Here is a 24,858-nt window from a genome sequence, read left to right as displayed (position 1 = left end):
ATATCTTTATAGCAATTTGTGTTGTGGTTTTATTTACTTTGTGTGAAATCAAATCGAACCTTGTTAAATGTTAAATTCGGTTGACATTCCGCTTAAAATTGTGGTTATTTCGGGAAGGTTCTTATTGAACTGCAATTCACCCAGGGACAGGACTCGTTTTATCTGGTTTTTTTTTTATAGATTGCAATAGGTAGTTTTTTATTCTTTTTCGAGCAAGAACAATATCTATTGTTACATAAAATTAATTTACATACATTTATAATTTAATTACAACCTTCCTTGTTTCTTGGCGCTCCAAACCTCGTTTATTCAGTTAAGACCTTTTCAGGATAATAAATATATCGTGAACATTAAAATAATAATGTTTCATGAACTTCCTTTACAAAACATTCGGATTGTACTTAACCTCTAAAATTTAATGGCTACTTGCAGTTTAACTATTCACCGATTTTCATGAACCTAACACCACTTTTGGGGGAAATGGGGAACTGCACGAGGCTTGTGGGAAATTAGCATATGGTTGGGGAAAGGGTTTTTGATCTACATATAGGGATGGTGCGTGAGTGTTTGGAATGGCATTTAGCATTTCATTTGGCCCACAGTCGTACTAAGTTGCGACGTGTCCGCCGCTGTTACATATATGTATGTATATATTTTAATTTGGTTTCTTTATTTCATTTTAGTTGGCAATAATCAGCGAGACCGCGCCGTGCATATTAATTACTCGGCCAGCAGTAACTAGTAATGGAACCGCACTCACCGCACCGCTCCAGCACCACCACCGCCCGCCCACTCCTCATCCACCTCCTTCCCGTACACCACCCGCCATAATTCTAATGTCGACCCAGACATGCCGCAGTCACACGTTCAAATTACCCCAATTTCGTGCGGGCAGCGACGGCGAATATGTAAAAAAGTGTTCATAAATGAAATGTGAGGGACAGAGCCATCGGTTAAGCACTGAAAAAAAAAAAACTGAATAAGATGGTTAGATATTTCAATTAGGTTAAAAAGATTTCTTGCCGGTTATTTATTTTCTCTATCTAAAGTTGTAAAAAATATAGGTTCTGTTCAACAATTATTATTTCAGCTATCTTTAAGAAATCTATGCATATTTACTTCCAGTGCATGAGTATGTATTACTTGGTTAAGTGAATGGAAACAGCGCGTTGTCGCTGTTTTTTTTTTTACTACTAACTGGGCCGATTAGCTTCCCGAATTCGCGCACACGTCCCGACCATAAAAGGCGTCTCACCATCGCTCCTTAATCTGCTATCAAAATTTTGACGAAAATTGAATTAATCGCATAGCAGTGGCCCGTATCTTGGCCGAAATATCGTGTGAAAATTGTTTTAAGCTCGTAGGTTGATTTCAGTGGAGCACCGACATTAAATTCCCACAGATCGCACTCTGACTTTGACTTTCTTTTGTGAAACTGAAACCGAAATTACAAATCGGACCATGTGCAATTTCCGCAATGGGAAGATCCGCTCAAAAAGATTTCAACACCGATTTGACATGCACTATAAAGACACCAGACACACTGGGCCATATAAATCATCGCGCAGAATCGTAAAATCTCCTGGTTTCATTTGGGACCAAGGTTCAGAACTTCTGCGGTGGCTTCAGGGATACTGTATTTCTTATAATATCTTACTTAAGAATTGGCTAATAACATATATTATATATGCTGATTTCTTTCTATGACAACCAACTCCTGCTTTGCAAGCGTTTTAGTTTTTGGTCTAAAAAAAAAACATACTAATATTTGCCTTCTAAACTCCTGTTAAATGTAAATATTTTAGAAATTTCAATCATATTAATGTATTGTATTAATGAAATTTCCTTTTAAAGCCTTAAAAGTTGCAACCCTGGTCAGTTGGAATCGCTTTGATAAGTCATAAGTAGGCGTAACCACTGACACTCTCATAAAAGCCGCTAAGAAATGCCGGACCCAGTGGGTCAGAGCGCAACGAAATCTTCGGTGGGTGGGTGGCTGGAAGAATTCAAAGGGGGGAATTGTCTTTCAGAAATAAGCAAAAAATGTAATAACCTGGAAGCGGTGGAGCTAGTGCCACGTTCAGTAGTCTTTATTACAACGGCGCGGTGCATCGAATGGCCAAGGAGAAAGATGACTAGAGGCGAAATGGACACTTAAACTGGCCAAGCAACCAAATGGACGGGCAGAAGGCAATTAACCGATTTTTAAATATGTTTGGCCACCTTTATGACTCGATTACAGCTGGCCAAGACCCAAGGAGCTCAGGGCCAAGAGCAGAACTCTTTACGGCCGTTGTGAATGCGATTTATTTCGATTATGGAAAGTCGCTGATTTGGAACTAATTACCAAAACGATTTGCACTTCGACTTGTAAATGATGTTCGAGAAGTTGGGCTTACAGTGCGATTCAGAGGTGTAAAGATCCTATTAGGGCATATATCACTGTAATTCAACATAAAGCAACTTTGATCGAAGGATTCATATCATTTTATGGGTTTTCTGTAGTGAGTAAAACAAATTATTTCCAAGGGCCAAAAGGTGCGTTAATGAGTCATTTAATTTGTGGTACTTTTCGAGAAAAATGCCAGCTATTTCCACTGTCAAAATATTGTGGATGGTTAGATAGAGTTTATCATTAACCAGAAACTTTTTCTTTGTCTTTCCTGATTAACGTTAAACATTTATGTTAAATGCATTTGTAGAATCGACAAGTTCGCTGTGAAAAAATGAATATATTGTATGAAAATTAATTTAAATGGTGTTGCATACTAGCCAAGCCCAACTAGCAATTCAAGGCAGATCTGCAGCTAGCCGCTTATGCCCTGGCCAATTAGGTATTGAAATTGTTACAGAGCAGTTGGCATTCATATTCATGCATTTCGCATTCAATCGAACTCGACTTGTCGCCGCGAATTGTCATAACTCTCGATGTCGTCGCATAACTCAGCCAGTAGTATCTGGATATCTGGATATATGGGTATCTGGGTATCTGGATGTATCCAAGGGGGGATTGGCGGCATATTCGACCGACTGCAGTTGTTTTGTTGGTTTTGTTGACCGTGTCAAGGTGTCCGCATGACTTTGTCTCTGCTTTGGCAATTTATTTATTGGATAGCCGGGCCAAAACAACAGCAACGGGTTGCATCGATCGCTGCTCGATAAACGACTATTGCCAATTGCAATATCAACAGCAGTTGCAGCTGAGCTGGCGGAAAAGTTAAAGCGACAAGTTATGAATATAAAATATGCATAAATATGCAATGTAAACGCAAGCGCGGGCACGAATAAAGCATGTCCAAGTAATATCAGCTTATAATAAACTAAATTATTAAACAAATGCAAATGCAAATGCGATTCCCCGTAGCCTTATCTCCGATCGAAAACTAGAAGTAAACGTTGTTAAAGCTCCCGAACACACACAGCTGCCCACACGATCAGTTGCCATTTGCCATATTGATACCCAGGCGATTCCACTTCGATATTCGATGTGGCAAGTTGGGCTAAAGACCATCGACTGCGGCTTAATTTGTTGGTTCTACAAATCGTCGATCTTGGCTTACAGATACTTTGCTTGTATGGGTAGATATTTTAGTTCGGAAGGCGTGGTTGGTTTTTCTTAAACAATTTTGTATATTTTATACTGTTATCTAACTTATGTATTGTAGTTATCAAGAGAATGTTTTCCTTCTGAGTCATGCTTAAAATGTCTCTTTTTGGGAGTTTTTAAGTTGACATGGCCATATCTTTGGCTAATTCATGCATATTTATTTTTGCTTTTGCCCCTTTTTGCCTCTGGTTGTATAAAATTAGTGAACCACTGTGGCATTGGGCAGTCGTTCAGAAGATCCTGGACTGCGGCGACGTAAATCATATTTGAGATGTCGCATCCTAAATTCGCAGTCGGAATTCCATTGACGAATTGGTTCCGCTGCCTCCCATCACCATGACCATTCCATGTTCATCTTCATCAGGCCGCCGCGTTTTTGTTGCGTTTGGAAATTGCTTTGCTGGCGCCTACTTAACGTCCGTCCCGCAACGTGAAAACTTACTTTCTGCCTTTCTTTATTTGTGCTTCAGGCTTTTTGTTTGTGCGGGATCGTGCGCATTCCGCTGGATTCCGCAGCCAAATTGATGGCGCCAAAATTCAAGAAGCTCACTGGTCTTGGTCGCCGAGCAGAGGCCTCCAGTCCCAATCCCTGGGAAAGGCAAGAAGTCAGTGGCAGACGGCAGCCGTCGTTCGCATAACCATACCCACATCGATGGACAAACGGTGCGGTTCATAAAAATATGGGTAAAGGCAAATAAAAATGAAACTAGAAAGTAATTACCGTATTAAATATGTAAGAAACAAGGCTTTTAAGACTTGAACATGTCATTTTCTAATTAGTAAATCAGCAAGAACCGACTTATGCTTAAAGACCGCACTGTACTCGGTTGAAGGAGTGGAGCATTTGTCCCATAAATGTCATTTCGTCAGAGTTTTTCACGTCGCCGCTTAGAAGTCAGCTCCCCGGGGCCTTGGGAGCTTGGCCTTAAATTATTCTACGCACAGTCGCGGCCGTAATATGAATTTTGAATACAATTATTGCAAAAATGTTTCCCTCGGCAAAAAAAAAAAAAAAAGTGCAGCGAAGGAGGGAAATTCTGCATAGTCGGTCACTGGGTTTTGAGTTGGCTAAGGGGGCAGCTCTTACTGTCGATCGATCCGTTATTTGCGTGCCGCTCTGAAGATTCATTAATAAAAATTACGTCAAAATAATCACGCCACCAGTTGGCACCAAGGAAACCAAGCAACCAGGACCTTTGATAAATGAGTCGCCCCTCCAGGGTGCACTCGAAACCCTTACTGGGGATCATGGATCAGGGACTTAGGGACTCAGGGACTCGGACTGTAGCGACTTAATTACATGTGCAAACTGTGAATTTGAATGTCATCATTAGTGGCGCCGAAAGAGAGGAAAGTGCGGCTTGTTCGACGCGACACTGATCCGATTCCGATTGTAAGTCCGATTGCCCGGCCAGATCATTAATTACTTTATTACGGAAATCAAAATGTCAGCTTGCCTTTCAGCGCTACGCTTTTCGCTCCACTCGCTCGCATTCAAAATGTTTTCAGCTTCAGTTTTGGGATTGGGTTTCGGTTTCAGTCTGTTTGTGTACAAAATGTATGTATAGTCAATTCCCCTTCATGTCACAGCGTGTGTTTACATAATGCGGAAAATTAATGATGAATTTGTTAGCTAAGTGACGCCGAATCGCCGTATCACAATCAGAATCTGAGTTGCTGACGCGCCAAAAAGTTCAAAAATGATTAATTGTTTCGATTACACGCGGGACAGACAGTTTTTTAATGCTTCCTAATGATTCTAAAAAAAAAATAGGGGAAGTAATAGGAGTATGGAGGAGTTTGTGAAAGGAAAAGCAAGCACTTTGAGGAACTGGAACAAAAACAGTTTTAATATTGTATCTGAACTGCATAAGAAAGCAATCCAAAAATGTCTGAATATTTCATTAAAATAAACCAATAATTTCATTTACAATTGACAGTTCTAGGAATTTATATCTGAGTACTCCAAGTATAATAAATCTTTGGAAAAAACACAATAGTAACGTTAATTCTCTATTATTTAAGAAATGGTTGTTCGGTCATCCTGGGCAATTATCAAATAATTAAAACCCGTTGAACCTGAATGCGAAGCCTCCACCAAAAACAGGTTGGCTTACCAAATTTTGATCTCTTGCCAAACTCCGCTGGATTGCCTTCCGTTTCATCTTAATTTGCATAAGCGCCGCGCACAAATCCGCGCTCCACATTCAACACGCGACTCGGGATCGGATTCAAATTCGGATTCGTACTGGGATGAAGTCCATTCGAAATGGGAATGTGAATGGATGCCGCGGATGGATGGATACCTGGCCATATCTCGGGAATTGTCCGCGGGGACATTCAATGTGCAGGCATAACAAATGAATTATTGACGTTTTTAAGCAATATTCGCAAATATGCGCTGGCCAGCAAACAGAAACTGAGAAAACCGAAACTCAGACCCAAATCGAGGACCATACACACACAAGGTACGAGCTGTTGAGAGATATGAAAATTGTCAACGTGGGCTTTCATTTGCTTAATTTAATTTCGTCTCTTTGTATTTTGTCGCGTCTCTCATTTGTTTTAACTTTTTAACGAGGATGTGGACGGTACCCAGACAAACCGAATTGGGGTAGGAGGTGCACTGAAAACAATAATAGAATATTTACTTTATACAAATAATAAGTTTAAGACTTAGTAAAAAAAAACTGTTATAATAATTGGTGTTTTTCAGATGGCTATAATTCTAATCTGTAAACTGAACTCATAAAATAGTAAGTACCCTCGTAGGAAGTGAGTCTGGGCCTGATACCGGGTCCGCTCGTCTTTCATTTTCGTGACTGTCGTCCCCGGAATGGGGAGCCCAGCTCAGGTAGGAGCGTCGATCTTCCCAGGTCGCATGTAAATCCCAGCTCGTTTGGGCCAGAGAGCTTGGCTCATTAATGAATTTAAATGGTCTCCTTAATAATATTTAACGGCTTCTTTGCCTGGCTTTATGATGACAATATTTTTCCGATGCCCGCAGCCCCGGTCTCTCGTACTTAATGGCCCTGCATTGGCGTTTGACAGCTGACAAGTTCGTTCGCCAAGTGGTGATGGGGGATGGGTGACGGGGGGAGGGGGGCTCGCATAAAAAGTCCCAGCTTATGACGGTATCAATAATTCCCTTTCATAAACGGCCATACCAAGTTGGTCAATCTGTTTGCCAGTTTATCTCAAGGATTCCATTTGATGTACATACGTGCAAAGAGAAAAAAAAAATGGCAACGCATCACCCTCCGAGGATAACACATTCCCCGCCTGCGTCTGTGCCCAACTTATCCAGTTCTACAAATCGATTTTTGATTGAGTTCATTAGGGGCCAAGTCGAAATGCCGCAACAGGAGCAATCCTGGAGATTTCCTTTCTTCTTATCGCCGCACAGCATCATCCACACATATGGGAGGTAATGCCTCCCAGGAGCTTTCGCCGGAATCCGGAAGCAGCCGAGCCACTTGGCCAAATCATTTTTGTTATTAGCGAAAATCGCGTCGAGTGATTTACTTTTACTTTTGTCTTACCGCCCCCTCCACATTTGCCTTGATTCATCCACACATTGGTTGGTATTGGTTGTGGGGTAAGGGGACGTTATCATCTGTCGGCCAGGCGGTCCAAAGTGGTATCCCAAAGTGGCAAGTCCCGGCACAAATCCTAATTGGATTTATGTGTAGAAATGGATTATAGCTTATGTTTCCAACTTGCCCGGCTTTTTCGTTTCTAATTGCAGTTGCTTGCGGGTGGGATTCAGTGACCATCCCCATTGATTTCATCATCAGGAACAGATATGGCATGGCGATTAAAGTGAAGATAGTTTTCGATTTAAAAATATAAATTCGAAAATTCTCTTTAAAATAACTAGGTATCTAAATAAAAACTAACTTTTTTAGGCCCATGATTCACTCGAATTTGAAAGTTTCATTAGATTTTCACCTCACACCAAATATCATGTGTGTGTTCTACCTGTTGAATGAGTTCTGAGTACCGTTAATATCGATATACGATGGATAAGCCCCACCGAATGATATTTATGCTATCGTGATGATCACCATTCTGTGATTTCCATAATTCCTCAGTTCGAAAAAACGAAACTCAACTCAACTAATAAGCCCTATCGGATATTTATGACACGATATCATCTCGGGCCACTCGATTACCAAACCAAAACTCCAATGTCTCCTGTGGGTCTGAGCTGGGAATGGAGTCGAGACCAAATGTCTGCCAGGGAATCGTTTCGAGATCGTATTGGCCATTAAAATGGGAGAGAAGAGCCCGCGAGAACCACCAGTATTTGTGGCGAGTGGAAGAGTTATGCCTTGAATGAAATGAGTATATAAATATTTTATCAGTGGCCAGAAATCAGATATCTCTTTGATTCATAGAGCTAATTTATGGCTTCCTTTGTCCCCAACCCCAGTTCTGGGTTAGCCAGACCCTCAGACACCAGGTTAGCTCATTATGAGTCCGACCAAAAATCAATAAAAATATATCGTACACAAATATTTCAGTGGAGTGGATATGGAACGGCAGCGCATTCCTTTAAAAAGAACCCAAAATATTTCGGTTCATACGTATATCAATAATTTTCTGTATTGCTAACGAGTTATTTGGAAATCAATCGCCAGCTTGGAGTTGTGAAGATTCTAAGCGTAGATAGATACAATACCAATCCTACCGGATTCTCAACTCAAATTAGCCCTAAATGTTGTCTACTTTGGTCATGCGGCCATCTTCCTATGATCCCGATTCCTTTGCTGCCCTTCTGAATGCAAAAAACCCAGCGCATCTCATTGATTTGTAATTCTCGAGCACAGCATAAATTCTACATGTGAAATCTGATAGCCACGGCCTGGAAATGGCCAGGAGTTGGGGCCTTGGAGCTGGATCCATCCGCTGCTCACTGCGCTATTTTGTGGCAATCATTTGCACCTCGCTCTGCCTTCAGGCCACAAATCTTATTTTATTCAAAGTGCCCATGCGTAGGTCGGCTCCACATTTGCATATGCCGCTGCAGACTCCGGGCCCAGAATCCCAACCAATGCCAAACCCAACCTGAATGGCACATACAGTGGGGGTCAATCAGATAGTTCACTTATTGAAATCAAAATAAAACACATTCTTGTCAGTTGTTCAACATTACTCTAAAATAGATTTTTAGTTATGGTAACTTTTAAGTGAAAATTTTGCGGCTTTTGGTTGTTAAATTTAAGCGAGTACCTATTCTCACGACCCCCACTGTGGAAATCCAGCTTAGCTGGACTTGGGCACATTTATGAATCAACGCCAGGCGTGCCATTTCATTCAATAAAACACGAGGAGTTTGTGCCCCTCTCCTCTTGCCACCTTTTCAGCCTTTTTTGAGCAATGTTCAATGCACGACAACCACATCGAGTTGTTTTTGCTGGTGTTGCTAACTCGCGGTACATAAATATTTCGACACTTTTGCATGCGCGACGAACGAACATGTGCGAAAATGGCATAAAAATATGGCAGGCTCAGCGCGAGGGGGTGCAGTCAGGGGAGGAACTGAAGGGAGGGGGTGGTGGTTGGGCAGCTCTGATGGCCATTTAGTGAGTCTGGCGAGGAGTCGAGGGGCAAAAAGATGCAAATTTGTCGCCTGTATATGATCATAATTCATGCAACAAACAGGCGACCGTTGGTCGATGGAGCTGGAGATGGAGCTGGAGGTGAAGGTGACCATACCCGAGTGCCAATCTGGAGTCCCTGGTTCGACCCACGCGAAAGTATCACAACCGGATGCTGCGTGGAGCTTGCATATTTATCTTCAATTTGTTGGCCCAAACTTAGGCTGGATTTGATTTTCTTTGCATTTGTATATATGCAATATTATCGATCTGCGTGTTTGATTACATACAAAAGTGTATATGTATGAACAAAACATACTAATGAATCGTTTATGAGTTTATCCTTAGATTTTCGACATGGCACACAATCTGTCAGCTATTCTAAGTACAACTTTAAACTCGTAGAGTTTTCGAAATTATACTCGTACTCATTCTTTCCAAATCTTTAGCCCCGTTTTTTTTTTTTTTTGGTAAACCCATGACGCCAAACTTTGAAACCAGTAGCAACTGAGATCCACAAAGATGACCCTCCATTTCCTTCGCCATCCCCATCCCCATCCCATTCATTCCAAGTGGCGGTGGACAGGCGCTGCGAATGTAATAAGCGATTAAAACATCTTTAAGCGGCCGATTAGCGCAGCGGGCGACTGATCCGTTGGGATCCCACTTGGCACCCGCTGGGGCGAAGTCGTTTCGATCGGACTCAGAATCGGAGTCGAAATATATGGTAATCTGGGAGGGATGGGGAAACGGGATGACAGTGGCGTTACACAGCCACCGGACTCGCCGCCGGTGGTTCTGGTAGCCGTCGACTGGCGCTTCTGGGCATTTTACACCTCCGGCTCCACGCAACATGGGGTCTCCGGTCCACCGGTTATTTCATAATTCACTCAGCCGGGCGAAGGGGGCAGGGGGAAGGGGGCTGCGTTTATAAATCTCCTTAATATTATTTTGATAGGGCGCCTAATTGCTGTAAATATTATTTCTTTGGCCGCCTAATGTTTCCTACCCAACTTTTGTTTATTGACCGAAAGTTGTTCCTTCGCTTCGTGTTTATTTGAAAAGCAATTAGAATTATTATGAGCAGCATATTTATTGCTCGACGAGAAGCTGTTGTTGTTGCCCGTCTTTGGCTAATTGGGAAAAATTAATAGCCAATGGGTGGAATTGGCGATTTCCCATTAAACAATAATCAGTTGCGATATACATCCGTAGAGAACACTCATCCAAGGCAAAGTCAGTTAAATGCCGAGTTCCAAGTGGAATGATCGTCGGTACACTGGACAACAAAAGTGAGTTTTACCTTATATATTTATAAGATATGTGCTTAGAAAGTTTGTAAAGAGATTCCAAATTAATGAATATTAATGATTATATGAAAATTTAAATTTAATTAATATATTGTTGGCTTTATACATTTTTTGTTTAAAATATTTTGTTCAGTGCACGAAATGCAGGCTGAGATTGCAGGTGCCAGTGCCTGAAATTATTGGTCAGTTGTTCCTCTTTTTTTTTCTTCGTCGGTTGTTTGGTTCGCACAAATCAGTGTGAATTTTGTTCCCATAATTTAAATGTCAAGTTTTGTCTATATTAAAAATTCTGCTGCACATCTCCCCCCAGTTTCAGGTCCAACTTTGATTCGCCTTTGTCTTCCTCTTGGCCACTCCGATGGACCGACTGTCTGGCACTCGTCTTAGACCATTCTCGTTCCGATTTCCATTCTGATTCTGATTCGGATTCAGATTTCTTTTCCGTTGGCGATTTTGGTGGATGCACATCGTCATGAAATGAAAATTGGTCTCGTTTGACACGAATATTTTCAGTCTGTCAGTTTCTTGAACTCTGCGCTGAATTATCGTAACTATATATTCGGATGAGGGCCTCAGTTTTTGGTGTATAATTTAAACAGTATGATTGGAGGCGTTCAGGAGTTCGGAATTTTAATTTCATAATTATATCAGTTAAATGTTTTTATAATCATAATCTGGCAATTATCTACCTATTACAATACATAGTGTTTCGGTTCTTTGAGACCAAAAAAGAAAAACTAAAACCATCCGACAACATGATTATTGCTCTAACAATAGTTGCATAGCTCCACTGGAAATTGCATAACAACTGTGGAGTAAGTGCCTCGAGTAAGCGATCTCCTCCCCATAGTTCCGAATTCCCCCCCCCCCCTCACACTTACTGAACCCAAAACTAAGTCGAGGCAAAGGGTCCCACACAAACAGCAAAAAAAAAAAAATTACGACGAGTACAAGTCGGTTATTACTGATATTCGCGATCTCAAGCGAACTGGAGCCATTGTAATTTTCGTGTTTCTGTAAATGCTTTTGAGGAGGGGACTCGAGATGGCGACTTGGACACGAAATGTGCGCGATGATAATGACAAATCAAACGATGACACACAAAACGGCAACGATCGTGTTGGGAAATTGCCGGTGAGGAGACCTCCTCGAGCCCAGACCAGATGATTGGCCACTCCGCTGGATGGATGTACGAATGGATGGATGGATGGATGGATGGAACTACAGCGAGTCAGGTCGCAAAAGCTGGCGTTGGCGTTGATGGAGATCGGAAAAGGGTACGAGTGCGATGATGTTTCCTACGAGGAAGTGCAGCTATGGCTATCAGTTGTTTGATTGTCGGCCAAATAATTATTTATAATTTATATGCAAACAGTGTGGAATGGTGGGGAACAGGAATTCCTGTACTCGAACCAAAGGGTTCTCGATCACACTGGTGGAGGAGCCTGGGAACCATATTCATATCGCGAATCATCATCACAGCCACAACATTCCGTTTTGCGACATTTTCCAAGGATCGCGAATCCGAGGGCTTCGGCTGCGGGACTCACGCTTAACGATATTCAAAATTCATTACAATTGATATTGTTTCGGATGCATAAATACAAACAAATGGGCATGCCAGCCGCAGTCACATTCCCCACTTTCAGCTCCAGTCCAGTCCCCAATTCCAGACCGATCCTCCTCCATTCGAAGTTTTTGTTTTATAAGGCGGAGCTCCATGACCATGGCTCCTCTCGTATCAGCGGTGGAGCATCTGCGGACTGTACAAGAAATAACAATCTTACTAATTGGCCGATTTTAGCATAAACAAATGTATTTTAGCTCTAACTAAACCACAGCACCAGCCACCATCGTCCCCAGAATCGTTTTGTTTCGCCTTTTGAGAGGTGCTTTGCATACGAGGCGAGGGCGATGATCGCGGGGGATCCCGGCGAGCGGAGTGTAAGGGTTCTCCTGGCCATGGAGATTGTGTCCCATGCAGACAGCGATTATGGCTGGCGGAGGATGGGACAGGGGACTGCCGCCCGGTCCGTGAGACTCGTGGGATCGCATTAGAAACAGGCCAAGTTCAGGGGATTATGGGCAAAGCCATTTCAGTTGACAATATACAAGAAGCCAAAAGGAGCAAATTAATATCGCATTCATTTAAATACGAGTAAAGAATGTTTGATGTTCTTTTCGCTACTGCAAAATAAAAATCTTTTATAAAAAGGATTTCTCTTATTAAGTTGAAATTGGTTAAATTTCGATTGCAAAAAGTTATTCCAGCGTTTAAATATATATATTGTAGTAAACATAACTCAAAGACCATTCATTAATTGGTCAGATGTATGAATCTAACGTGTCACACTTTCGTTTCAATATCGCAAATAAATCTATAACCAATATCGGGGAAAAAAAACGCTTTCCATCCTTTGCCATCCGCAAACTAGACATCTAGTTGGCTATGGCCAATGACACCGCCGATTGAGCCGGAGCTAAAAAAGCACATTGAAAGGCGCCGCCAATGGAGGCCATACTCGTAATCGGAATCGATTCGAGCCGAGTCAAGGCTTAAATAAATTCGTCATTATAAATCATGAGTTGGAGTTGCAGTCGGTTTAATTAATCACCGCTGTGCCCCAGCGGTGCGCAAAAAGCTGAAACTGCGCCAGCCGCAACCACTGAGCCACTGCAACCACTGCACCACCGAAGCGGCGACTGCAAGTGCTCAGCTGGAGATTTTTGAAAAGATGATATTTATGGCAACTTTGACAGAACTCCCCGAACTGCGTCCGCCGATAGACTCATTCGCAGTGCTTCTGGTCGGGATTGAGTGCCGCACGCGCAGTGACCACCACCGGAGAGCCACCATGGTCATAACACACTGAGAAAAAGAATCTATGCTATGTAAGAAAGAATTTTATTCAATTGTGGGTCTTTAATGTCTTTAAAGTATATGTATACTACATAAAAAAGAAGAAATATTTTTCATTTTATTCTTATTCTAAATCCTTTGCTCCTCATGTCCTTTTCTGTAAATCCAAGAAAGGCAACACAAATTTAAACAATTATTTGTTTAACCCAAATGTACGTTATAATAGTAAATTCCGAAAAAAAAATAGTAGTAATTTTATATTTTTGTGACTGCAGTCTGGTTGATTTCTTGGCTTTGCTGCGATGACAGCGACGTAGACATCGACGAGGCGGGCGACAGTTTTTAATCGCGGCAATAATCATAACTGTGATTTGTATGACTCTGTTGGGGCAGCCACTGCGGCGACTGTCGCAACTTGCAGCAGGCAGCAGGCAACTTGGCTACTTGCAACTCCTGACCATATTCGTTGCTCCGAGGTGAATTATTAAAGCCGCCAGGCCAATTTATGCGACGCGTTCTCCTTTGAAGCGCTCCAGCCGTCATAATGCCGCCCCCTCACTACCCCGCCCATCGACCAACCGATGTGGTTGCGGTGATTTGTGCCGCTCAGCGGTGCACCGATATATATAGGAATATATATATATATATATATATGTGAGCAGTTCGGAGGTGGAGCGCCTAGTTGGTGGCTCACCAAATGAGGAGCTGCCTCTGTGGGTTCGCTTTTTGTGGCCCGGCGGAATATGTAATTCGCCTGCTGGCCCCACAAGTCGTCCGTCGCATTTACATTTCGTATAAATATTTATGAGAGAAAATAGAGAAGCGATCGTTATGATTGAAGAACCTCCGACAGATGGCGCTGATGATGGTGGAATGGAGCCCATTCGATGAAGTCAATTTGTGCAGTGCAGTGATGATTACCTTGAAGATTTTAAATTGATTGCTATAGATTTAAGTTAAGTTTAAGTATTAAATCTTATCAGATCTTATAAAAAATTTTTTAGCATATGAATGGGTTTTTATCTTTTTTGTACTCATAGAACCACCTTTGCTTTGCTCTGGCTTGATGGGATTTTCGCAGAGCTGTTGCCGGAACTAGCCAATAAATAGCCATCAGCTGAACAGGGCTTATTAAGTGCCCGATGCGTAACTCCGTAACTCCGGGTGGCCCCAGAGGGGCATCCGAGATCCGAGGGGCCTAGGAAGTCTGTCATATTGAGTGCACACGAACAAAGAGCGCTGAACGAAAATTTGTTGCCGCCTAAGCAACAAATTGCACTTCCCAAAAACTCACACACTCGCAAAGGCCTAAAACTTGAACTGACATTTTACATAAGGCGGCATTATACATACATACATATACATAGGTGCCAACAAGGTGGTGAGGAGGGGTTCTGCAAGGGGAGGGGCTGGCCAGGTAGGCAGAGCCGCTGAGCAAAGGCACCGAAAAAAAGAGTTAATTTGCATAATTACGTTGGAGGGGGGCGGTGGTTGGGTCGTGGTGCATTTTGTAGTAAGCCAATGCCGTGGAGTTGACTGATGGCAAATACACTAAGCAAAATGGGGACTTCTAAATAAGTTAAGTACTCTTAACTTAATTGAATTCTTTAAAAAGCTCATAAATGGTTTTTGAAACATTGTGTATATATAAGATATATTGATACTTTTATAGATTGGTTGAGGTAGGAAATTCTTACAAAAACTCTAAGATTGCAATAAAGTTTCTGTTCCGATTTTGTTTATACTGTAATCAAGGAAGTGGAGGAGGTGGCATCTAAGGGGGGCTATGGAACTGAGTGCACGAAAACGAAACGAGGCACAAACAACAACGGCAACGGGAAAAAATTTTTTTTTTTTTTTTTTTTTTTTTTTTTTTTTTTGTGTAGCCTTTTATTTATTATTTAAAATCTGTCCTAGTGGACAATAATTAAATTTTTTGGAGGGAAACATTAACTTAAGGGGAGTACATCGAGTGTACTTGGGTAGGGGTTAAGTATGATTAAGTATGTTGAGTAAGGTCAAGCGGGTGCGTTCTCTGCAGGCGTCTTAGGGATTGGCTGTGGTCTAGAAGGTTGACGGCCAGGTGGTTGTGGTGGTTCTCCAGTCTGCTAGCATATCTCACGCTGTGTCTGTAGATTTCGTCGTCTACCCATGGAATCCCGAGCTCCTCGTGGATGGCGGAATTTTCGTGGTAGGGATGGGCGTTGGAGACTATTCTCAAACATCTGTTTTGAAATCGCTGGATCTTCCTTCTATGTGATGTGCAAGCAGTGCCCCACAGCTGAATTCCGTACGTCCAGATTGGCTTGAGAATAGTCTTGTAGACGAGAATCTTTAGTTTCTCTCGCAGCTTTGACTTTTTACCGATGAGCCAGTGGAGTTGCTTTAGGCGTATGTTGGCCTGGATACGCTTACTGTTGATGTGGGGGCCCCAAGTCAGCCTTCTGTCTAGGGTCAGCCCTAAATATTTGGGGGTGCTGGAGGTAGGGATTGTGTCGCCGTCGAGTGAGACCGGGGGGCATTCTCCTCTGCGCAGAGAGAAGGTGGTGTGGGAGGATTTATCAGCGTTGATCATGATGTTCCAGCGTTTCAGCCATGGATCCAGTGCATCCAGTTGCCTCTGGATGATGGCTGATGCTAATTGAGGGTTTGTTGCGGTGGCAAGGAACGCCGTGTCATCTGCATAGGTGGCTGCTGTGAGGTAACGGGAGGGTATGATAGGGAGGTCTGCTGTAAACAGGGTGTAGAGGATGGGACCAAGGACGCTGCCTTGAGGTACTCCGGCTCGTATAGGCCTTGTCGTGCTTGTTGAGGAACCGCATCGCACTTGGAACTCTCTTCCTTCAGTATACGATTTGAGTAGGGCATAGTGGGAACTGGGAAGGTGGGACTTGAGTTTGTAGAGGAGTCCAGGATGCCACACTCTGTCGAACGCCTGCTTGACATCCAGGAATACGGCCGAACAGTATCGTTTATTCTCGAATGCATCTAGGATGCGTGCTACGAGCCGGTGACATTGCTCGGGTGTTCCATGGGATCGCCTGAAGCCAAACTGGTGATCAGGGATCAGTCCAGCCTCGTCCAGTACTGGCATGACTCTGCGCAGAAATACTCTTTCGAGTATTTTGGAGAGGATTGTCAGCAGACTAATCGGTCTATATGAGGCAAGATTGGCTTCAGGTTTTCCAGGTTTGAGGATGAGAATGACTTCTGCACGTTTCCATGATCTCGGGAAGTACCCTAGTGAGAAGCATCTGTTGTATATGTTGGCCAACAACTGGGAACAGGGCGGTGGCAGCATTTTAAGGGATGTGGCGTCGATGCGATCCAGTCCTGGGGATTTGCTAGCCTTTAGGGAGGCGATCTCTTGCGCAACCTCTTCTGGGGTGACGGGCTCTATGGGCAGGCTAGGAGGACATGGACTCTCTAGGAACCTGGTGGTTGCAGAACGCTCTTCGCCAGTGCATCTGTCAAATGGTGTGAATGCATTCTGGAGGTGATCTGCAAACGCTTCAGCTCTTTCGGCTTCAGAGCGGCACCAAGAGCCGTCCGCTTTTCGCACCGGCGACGCCTTCTTTGCAGGCCTCCTGATATGTCGCGTGACTTGCCACAGATTATGTTGCGGGTCACCAGGTTCCAGCTCCTCAAGGAATCTGTCGAAGGAGTCTTGCCGTAGGGTACACAGCTTGTCCTTGAGTTCCTTGATGGCTCTGTTGAGTGCTGCCTTGTCCCTTGGGTTGCGCGAGAAAAACCAGATTCTCCTGAGGCGCCTTTTTTCCGCTACGAAGGCCGCAATTTCTGGAGACCAGAGGTGAAGGTCTCTACCGGGAGTTCTTGGGGACGTTGAAGGAGGAGGATTGGCAAACTCAGCAGCATTGTACATCTCATCCGTGAGAGTTTTGATTGCCGCATCGATGTTGCTTGGAGTGGAGAGTGGAGGATCCGGGTGCAGGGAGGACAGCATCCAGAGTGTGAACTTGGAGGCATCAGTGTGCTTCCCGGTGAGTCTTCTGGGCAACTCTTTTTTGAGGACGGGGATGTTGAGAAGCATTTTTATAGCGCTGTGGTCGGATATCAGCTTGTTATAGTTGGAGCAAGTTAGTCTGTCTTGCCCTATGCCTTTGGAGATAGCAAAATCCAGGAGGTCGGGCAGCAAGGAAGGGTTTGAAGGCCAGTGGGTAGGCTCACCAGAGGAGTGGCAATCCAGTCTTCTGCTCTGCTGGCGGCGCTGTTTGGCCAAAGTGTGGAAAATAAATGTATGGAAATTTGCATACGAATTTCGAATTTCAAATGGCGCTGCCTCTTTCCAGCTCCATTGAATGGCTGCCCGCTAGGCGACTCCCACACTCGTCCCGTCTCTTTCCGGCAGCGGTTCCAATTCCACTTGGAGTGGATGTCCATGGCCACTTGAATCTGGCGGTTGGCTTGGGAGGGCCACGCCCATACACTCCCACCACTGACGTCAGCTGAGCACACCTTTACAAAACCGAACTCGATGGAAATATCCTTAATTCGTAAATTAATATTAATATTTCAGTGCAGCAAATTTTTTCATGGGCTTATGTGTAAGTTTGGGTAAATCCTAATAGGATGTTTTCTTTTCAATTACCACTATTTTAGAGAAAAATAACATAAAACCGTTTGGGAACTACAATTCAAAACTTAGGATTAGTATTCAGTAGTGGGATTTCAATTCTATGCTTGGAATTTCTGACCTTTGTACAAGTGAATTAAAGAAATTAAACTAAAATTGCACCATATATAATAAATATATAATAAATATAAAATAATAAATAATAAATATAATAATTGGCTATAAAAAAGCAAACCCTGTGAACCTATAACTATGAAGCGCACTGTCAATGCGTAAAATTATTTATTATCACTCATTGAGATGAATATTTGTTGGCACTGCTGGCGCTGCATTATTGCGGTCTTTGTTGATTTAATTAATTAAATCGCAGTTGTTTTTTAATTGATTGACAGATTAAAAACAAAACCAATTAACAATTTTAATACAACGTCCGACCGCATAATATGCCATAATAAAGGCCCAGCTGCCAAAGGGGCACTGCGAGAGAGTCAGAGGGCGAAACGCAAACAGATTGAATACACCCACAAACACTCGATGGGATGTCATAATCCGTTATTCGCATTAACATCGATTTTAATTAATGCAGCGAAGCAGCACTCAAGGGAAGCTGGCCGAATGTTGTTGGCCAAAACCGAACACTAATTAAAACCGTCAGAACGGGGCAGCGGAGATATTTGTAAAGCCAATCGAGTTAAACTATTTTATTTTTATCGAAGTAATAAATGTATTTTATGGCTGAATATAAAAAGCATAAGCTTTAGTGATCACATTTATTATTTAGCAATTCAACTTTTAAAGAAAAATATTAAAACACTCAGCACAATTAAAGTGTTTCAGCTGCTTAGAAATATATATATATATATATGCTTCTGTTGGATATATGCTGATTTCCTGATCAGTTTTTTATCATAGCTTATAGATTCAGTATTGAACTTGTTGTGTTTCGTCAGTGGAAATGAACCATCAAATCAGCAGGCGACCACCATCAATTGGCCCCACAAATTCGCATAGAAACTGCAAATTCAAAGCTCGGCATAAAGATTTCAACGGAATGGCTTTTGTCTAATTGAAAGCGATAAATTTGGCTAACATGACGTGGGAATCATGAGTGCGCTGAGATGGCAGAAACTTAAAATTCATATATATAGATTTTAACATACAAATAACTAAATTTAATTAATAACGTCGCAGAGAAACAAAAGCGAGACCAAAGAGTTATGCATATCGAAGTTGCCGGATTGATTTGAATAAACGGCTTCCCACGGGCCAAAAAAGTTTCAAAAAACCGAAAACCAAACACCAAATACCGAAAAATCCAAATCGACAAGCGAATTCGCACGCAATAATTTGAAATCACCGCTCGTTCTCATTGGCCATTCATAATTTCTAGTTCGACCGGCATATCGGTGATTACGATGTGATTTAGAAATCGAAAATCAAGTGGATGGATGGACGGTTGGTATCCCAGTCATCAGGTGAGTCAGAGAACTGGTTCGTTGGCAAATGTCAACGGATTTGGCTTGAATCGGTAGCGAGCGTGACGATAATTCAGATCGGCTCCCTATATTTATGGGTACGTATGGGAAATCTGCAACTGTCTTCGGATTTCTTGGCATTTCATATGCAAAGCAGTGGAGAAGAGCCAACGAAGATGTCAATAAATCTGCCGCTTTGGCCTTGTTTTGCATTTCCGCTAACAGAGAGACCAAAACGCAGTCATCCTCCCGGCATCCCGATCTCTGGATTCTCCAATTCAAACCGACTCCGATCCCAGCCAGCAGCGCACGCAAGCCAGAAAAACAGGTAAACAGGTCGGGAATGAGACTGAGTCCGAGTATCACCACATCCAGATACAGTAGCCCCACGTCAAAACGAGGTGATTTAGAATTGTCGAATTTTATTTAAATTGGATGCAAACATGCGAAATTTATTGTAGAAAATCAATAAATAAGAAAATCACAAACCCAAAGCGAAACTTGATCTCCAACAGGATGGGCACCAAACCGGGAATCGAATCGAATGGAATCGAGAAGATCACCTGGAGATCAGACAAGGAACATCGTAAAAAGCTGGACCAAGATTCCTGCCCAGGCACGAACTTTGTTTTGATAATTTCTGCTGGGCTTCGGGAACTCCTGCAATTCATTATTTTATTCGTGTCTCCTGGGCTTCTCATTTTATATCGATTTTACTCGCAGTTCATTAAAATTTCGTTTTCGGCTAATAAATATTAAGATCTGCATTGACTAACTTAAACGCTACATTTCAAATACCCTTTAATTGAATATTTCAAGGCATAGCTTATCTCAAAAATTTTTCTTTCAAAACAAGGAATTAAGTATATATATATTTAATGTATATCCAAAGGGTATTTCCAGTTCTATGTTTATTTAAACATTAACCTTAATTCGCTGTTTTTTCGTTGTGAATGAGATGAGGAGGCAGAAAAGGACACTCAACATACTCAAAATCGATGGCTGCGATAGGCGGAACCAGTCCGAAGTTTCTCCTTGGACATTTCCAGCTCCATTTCATTCGTGCCTTGTATCTGATTGTCGTCGAGTTTTTCGGGGTCCGTGTTTAATTAACTCGAATTAGAATTTCAGAATGTTCCTCGGAATATGGACGCAGAAAATGTAAATTAACATGCATCATTGTATGTGCCAACATTTATGTTTTTTAATGAGCATAAACAATACTAATTAAGCACAATATTCACACGTTTTTGGAAATATTTTGAATTGAAACTCTGCTTTTTAAGCAGTTTTCTTTTTCTCATCCATGCATCCAAATGCAAACTATCAACAATGCAGCCAGCGAATATTTCTCATTTGAATGTGGCGCCTTAATCGGTGATTGACTGCGGAATTTCACCGAGGCACAGATATGGCCAACACCACATACACAGTCCATTCCACATGGACCACAATGCTCAAGACTTTGGAGGATATGCAGATATTTGCGGGAATAACTCATGCAGATTACTCGCCGGCCCATGAAAGGCGGGCAAATTAAGTGGGGAAAATATAATTGATAAACACGGGCGAGTTCTAATTCTGGTGCTCCTTATCCGGGCTCCATTAATTAGGCACTTGATTTATGAATGCACCAATGGCGATAGTATTCGGCTAGGACTTTGGCCGCTCAGCCTAGCCAACCTCTTAAATATGAGCCGCATTTTATAGCCACAAAGTAGGAGCTTACACTGAGGGTAATGCCACTTTGATTTTAGGCTTAGAAATAGTTTCACAAAAACCACGATTTTAGATTTGAAACGTGTTAGCGTTAATATGTCTTGCTTGCAATATAACATCCAGTTATCCGATGATATAAAATAAACGATGAATTCCTTATGGTTGAGGAATTTCCCTCAATGCATTTGGCGTGGGCTGCTTTTTCACCAAAAGATGTGGGCTTAAAATAGCACCTGCCTCGCTGAGTTGGTTCAACTTTGGCATCTTTGGCTGCGGACATTAATCAGCTGTTACTAAACGGCTTAAACGCCGGTAGCCATGTATTGGCCCTCATCCTCGCCCTCGATCTTCACCAGAAATTGTTTGTGAACAAGGGCGAGAACGGCGAAAATGCCAAATGCTCGCATCGATAAGGATCGCGCCTGCAGCTTCTAAGCTGGCGAGCGGAAATTGCAACCAGAAACAGGACATGGCACTGCAACGCAGGACATGAGCAGAAGTGGTTGCGCTGCGGGCTCAAATTAATTAAGCCTGTGTTTGCGCATTTCACAACGGTTGCGGCCTTGTCCTGCGGAATTAATTGGCGCGGAGGGTCCTGGTTCAGGACAATGACAACTCGATAAGCCCACATCAACGCACATTGCGTTGCCAGTGGAAGCGATCCTGCGGATACCAGAGGATCCCGCAGTCCTGCAATCCCCCGATATCATGCACCTGTTCCGCATTGCTCGTGGGTGAGAGATCGAAGTTGTAAGCATTTCGTTGACCCCTTCCTTAGATCGTTTTTCATACATATACATAAATATTCCAGGGGTTGTGTCATTCTTTTTTCGTTCCTTTTGAATCGCATGGCCTGCTGTTTCGGTTTTGGGCATATTTTATGTAAAAACGCAGCTATCAGAGTTTTATGGTTTGTTTGTCATTTTAACACCTTTTAACGTGCGCACATTAATTAGAAGCGCAACGAACCTGCGCGACATTCTCGAGGAGACCGATCCGGATACCTCCTGCTGTTTCGGGACTTTAAAAGGAAAGGACTTTAAGTGGAAACGGAAAATGGTGCACATGCCCCAAAAAAAAGGGAATGATAAGCCTAATGTCATTATACGCGGCCATTGTGTGGAGTGTCAGCTCTATTTTCGAAAAGGTGTTTTTCCAAAAGGGGTTCCATAGTCTTGGACTAACTAAGTAATTTCGTTCCACCTTTTGTTTACTGTAATTAATATTATGTTTCCATACCCTACGGCTAATAAGAATAAAATGTTAAGTGTGTGCTATCAGCAAATAAACTTACAAGAGATATGCATTTTATTAATATGATTAATGAGGATAAGTTGTTTAGGTACAGTATCGAAATATTTATGTTATATTTCAATTAGCAGTATTTATATCGAATTCATATTCTTACTTCCGCGTGCAACCTACTTGTTCCCACCATTTCTGATACAATTCACTCGCAGTCGGACAAAATAGATAAAGTTCTATTTAATGATTCCGACGTAGAATCTGCGGCAGCTTATCGTCATGCCAATCTGGCAAAATTATTCCACTTTTTCCACACCGACCGAGTGATGAATCGCACCAGAAGTGGAATCAGATCCACGGATCCCAGCTCCACGGTGGCTCATTGGGTTATGGACAGCCCGCAAGAGCTGATTAACGTGCAAGTCGTGATCGCACAAAGGCGTTGCCATAATTTGTCAACACCCCAATATTTTACGAGCACTCATTGCGATATAATTGGGCCTCAAGTGGCGTATAAGCGGGGTTTTTTCAGTATCTTTTACTTTTCGATTCGAGTTATTGCGCATCATAATGGCCGCCATATGTCGTCTGGTCGCGATTTACGGCCCCAATCCGCACTTTACACCCCCGATAAACCCTCGATTCCTTTCCACCCACGTATCCGCCTTATGTTTTATGTATCAGAGCGAGCAACTGAGTTATGTACAGATACAGATACAGATATATATAGTTTTATAGGGGGTACCTGTGCGATATATTTGTAACAGACCATTGTGTCAAATATAAATCAGATCATTTTTTCCGCCTTCAGACGGCAACAAAGAGGTAAAAACCAAAAAAAAAGAAAAAACAACGAACGCAAGGTATTTTGTATTTTTTTTATGGGCCAGAGACGGCGACCGAAATTGGCATAAATTTTGAGAGGCAGGCAGAGTCGGCTTTTTAAAATTTTGACAAACTTTTAGGTGCCCCGTAACCAACCCCATATATCTAGATCGTGTTGGATTCGTCTTCTTTTAAAAGTGTTTTGATTTTGCGAATTAAAATTCAATGCACATTAAAATGACAAAAACGAATCGAAACGAATCTGCTGAATTCGAGCGGAGTACATTAAAAAGTCATGCCGTATCAGACAAAATGGTCAGCAACGAAATCAAATCGGCCATACAAAAAAATAAAACCTCCAGCGACAGCCATCAAAATGTAGATCGTTCGTCATTGAGGGTACAAAACCCCATAATTCCGATGGCAATAAATAAATTTAACACGCCGCAGCCACTGTATGCATAATGGCGTAAAAAAAAAAACTGAAGGAGTCCCGACCCGGATCCGAGTTTAAACTGGAGGCATTATGTACACATATATGGATATATAACCAATTGGTATCAATTTTTAATCCAAAATATCTTTTACTTATGTTTTCGAGACTACTATGAAATATTATAGAGCACTGTATCTTGTTTAAATCAGACACACTATGTATACAAATCGATTGACCAGACATGGAAAAAGCGGTGAAAGCCGGGCTGAGCTCTCTGGATTCCTCGCAGCATGGAAATTGATTTGCCTTTAATTTCTCGCACGTTGTTGATTAATTTCCCCAGAAAAGGCACTGAAAAAGTGTGCGAAAGCGAGTCCTTTGTCCCACAAAGGGCATTCAGAATACGGAGTACCTTTGCGTCAATGTATTGCCAGTGTCCGTCATTTTTTCTTTTTTTTTCTGGTAGGTGAAACGGTTGTCGGATCCTTTGAGCCACTGGTGGCCGAAAGGGGGAGTGGGATGGCCTGGGGATTCGGGACTCCCCTTTCATTGCGCAGGAGCAGAATCAATGCTTTGGGCCCGTGGGACACGTAATCCGGATTGCGCCATTCAGAAAGTGTAAATGAAAAATCTGTTTTTGGAAGCATTTCGGCGTGAAAATGCAATATTGAATTCATTTTCATTTAAATTCAGCAACGCAAAAAGCAATTACACGACGCTCCTGGCTCCCTGGCTCCCCAGTTCCCGACTCTTCAGCTCCCCAGTTCTCCAGCTCTTCAGCTCCAATCAGATTTCATGCAGAGAGGCCATGAAATAAAAACTGAAACAATTTTTTATGTAAAACAGGCTTATCCTGCTCAGCACAGCGCAGGCGGTGCTCAAAGGGGCATTAATAATAAACTGAAATTAAATGTAAATATGGCCAGGAAATCTCGACGGCGACTGCGAAACAATAACAAGGACAGCGACATTCCGACTGACAACAACTCATAAATTTTGCCCACAAATCGCGCGGCGAGCGCACAAAATCTGTCACCTATCAAAAATGCCCTAAAAGGGCATAAGTCTCCCGCCCTCCATCCAATCCCCGCCAGAATCGTCGATGGCACTCGAGGCGAATGCGCGTGCGCAGCCTTCGGCTGACAATCGATGACAATCAATGTTTGCATTGCATTATTATTATT

At 42.5% G+C, this 24,858-nt stretch overlaps 2 long non-coding RNA genes across 2 annotated transcripts, besides 2 other annotated features; one reads left to right on the top strand and one right to left on the bottom strand.

Annotated features, from left to right (window-relative positions):
* Positions 1–160: 160 nt before the first annotated feature.
* On the top strand, positions 161–1,008 carry lncRNA:CR44584 (long non-coding RNA:CR44584). The gene is made up of 2 exons (NR_124194.1): positions 161–190; positions 684–1,008. It is a non-coding gene; the product is annotated as a long non-coding RNA:CR44584 (long non-coding RNA).
* A 9,913-nt stretch (positions 1,009–10,921) lies between these two features.
* Positions 10,922–10,955: a mobile genetic element.
* A 2,682-nt stretch (positions 10,956–13,637) lies between these two features.
* On the bottom strand, positions 13,638–13,953 carry lncRNA:CR44583 (long non-coding RNA:CR44583). Its single transcript, NR_124193.1, has one exon. It is a non-coding gene; the product is annotated as a long non-coding RNA:CR44583 (long non-coding RNA).
* A 1,284-nt stretch (positions 13,954–15,237) lies between these two features.
* Positions 15,238–17,603: a mobile genetic element.
* Between the last annotated feature and the right edge of the window lie 7,255 nt (positions 17,604–24,858).

This window comes from Drosophila melanogaster, chromosome 2L, assembly GCF_000001215.4.
Source record: "Drosophila melanogaster chromosome 2L".
NCBI classification, from domain to species: Eukaryota; Metazoa; Arthropoda; class Insecta; order Diptera; family Drosophilidae; genus Drosophila; species Drosophila melanogaster.
The sequence above is the reverse complement of the archived record's forward strand: the minus strand, read 5'-3'. Positions and strand labels throughout refer to the sequence as shown.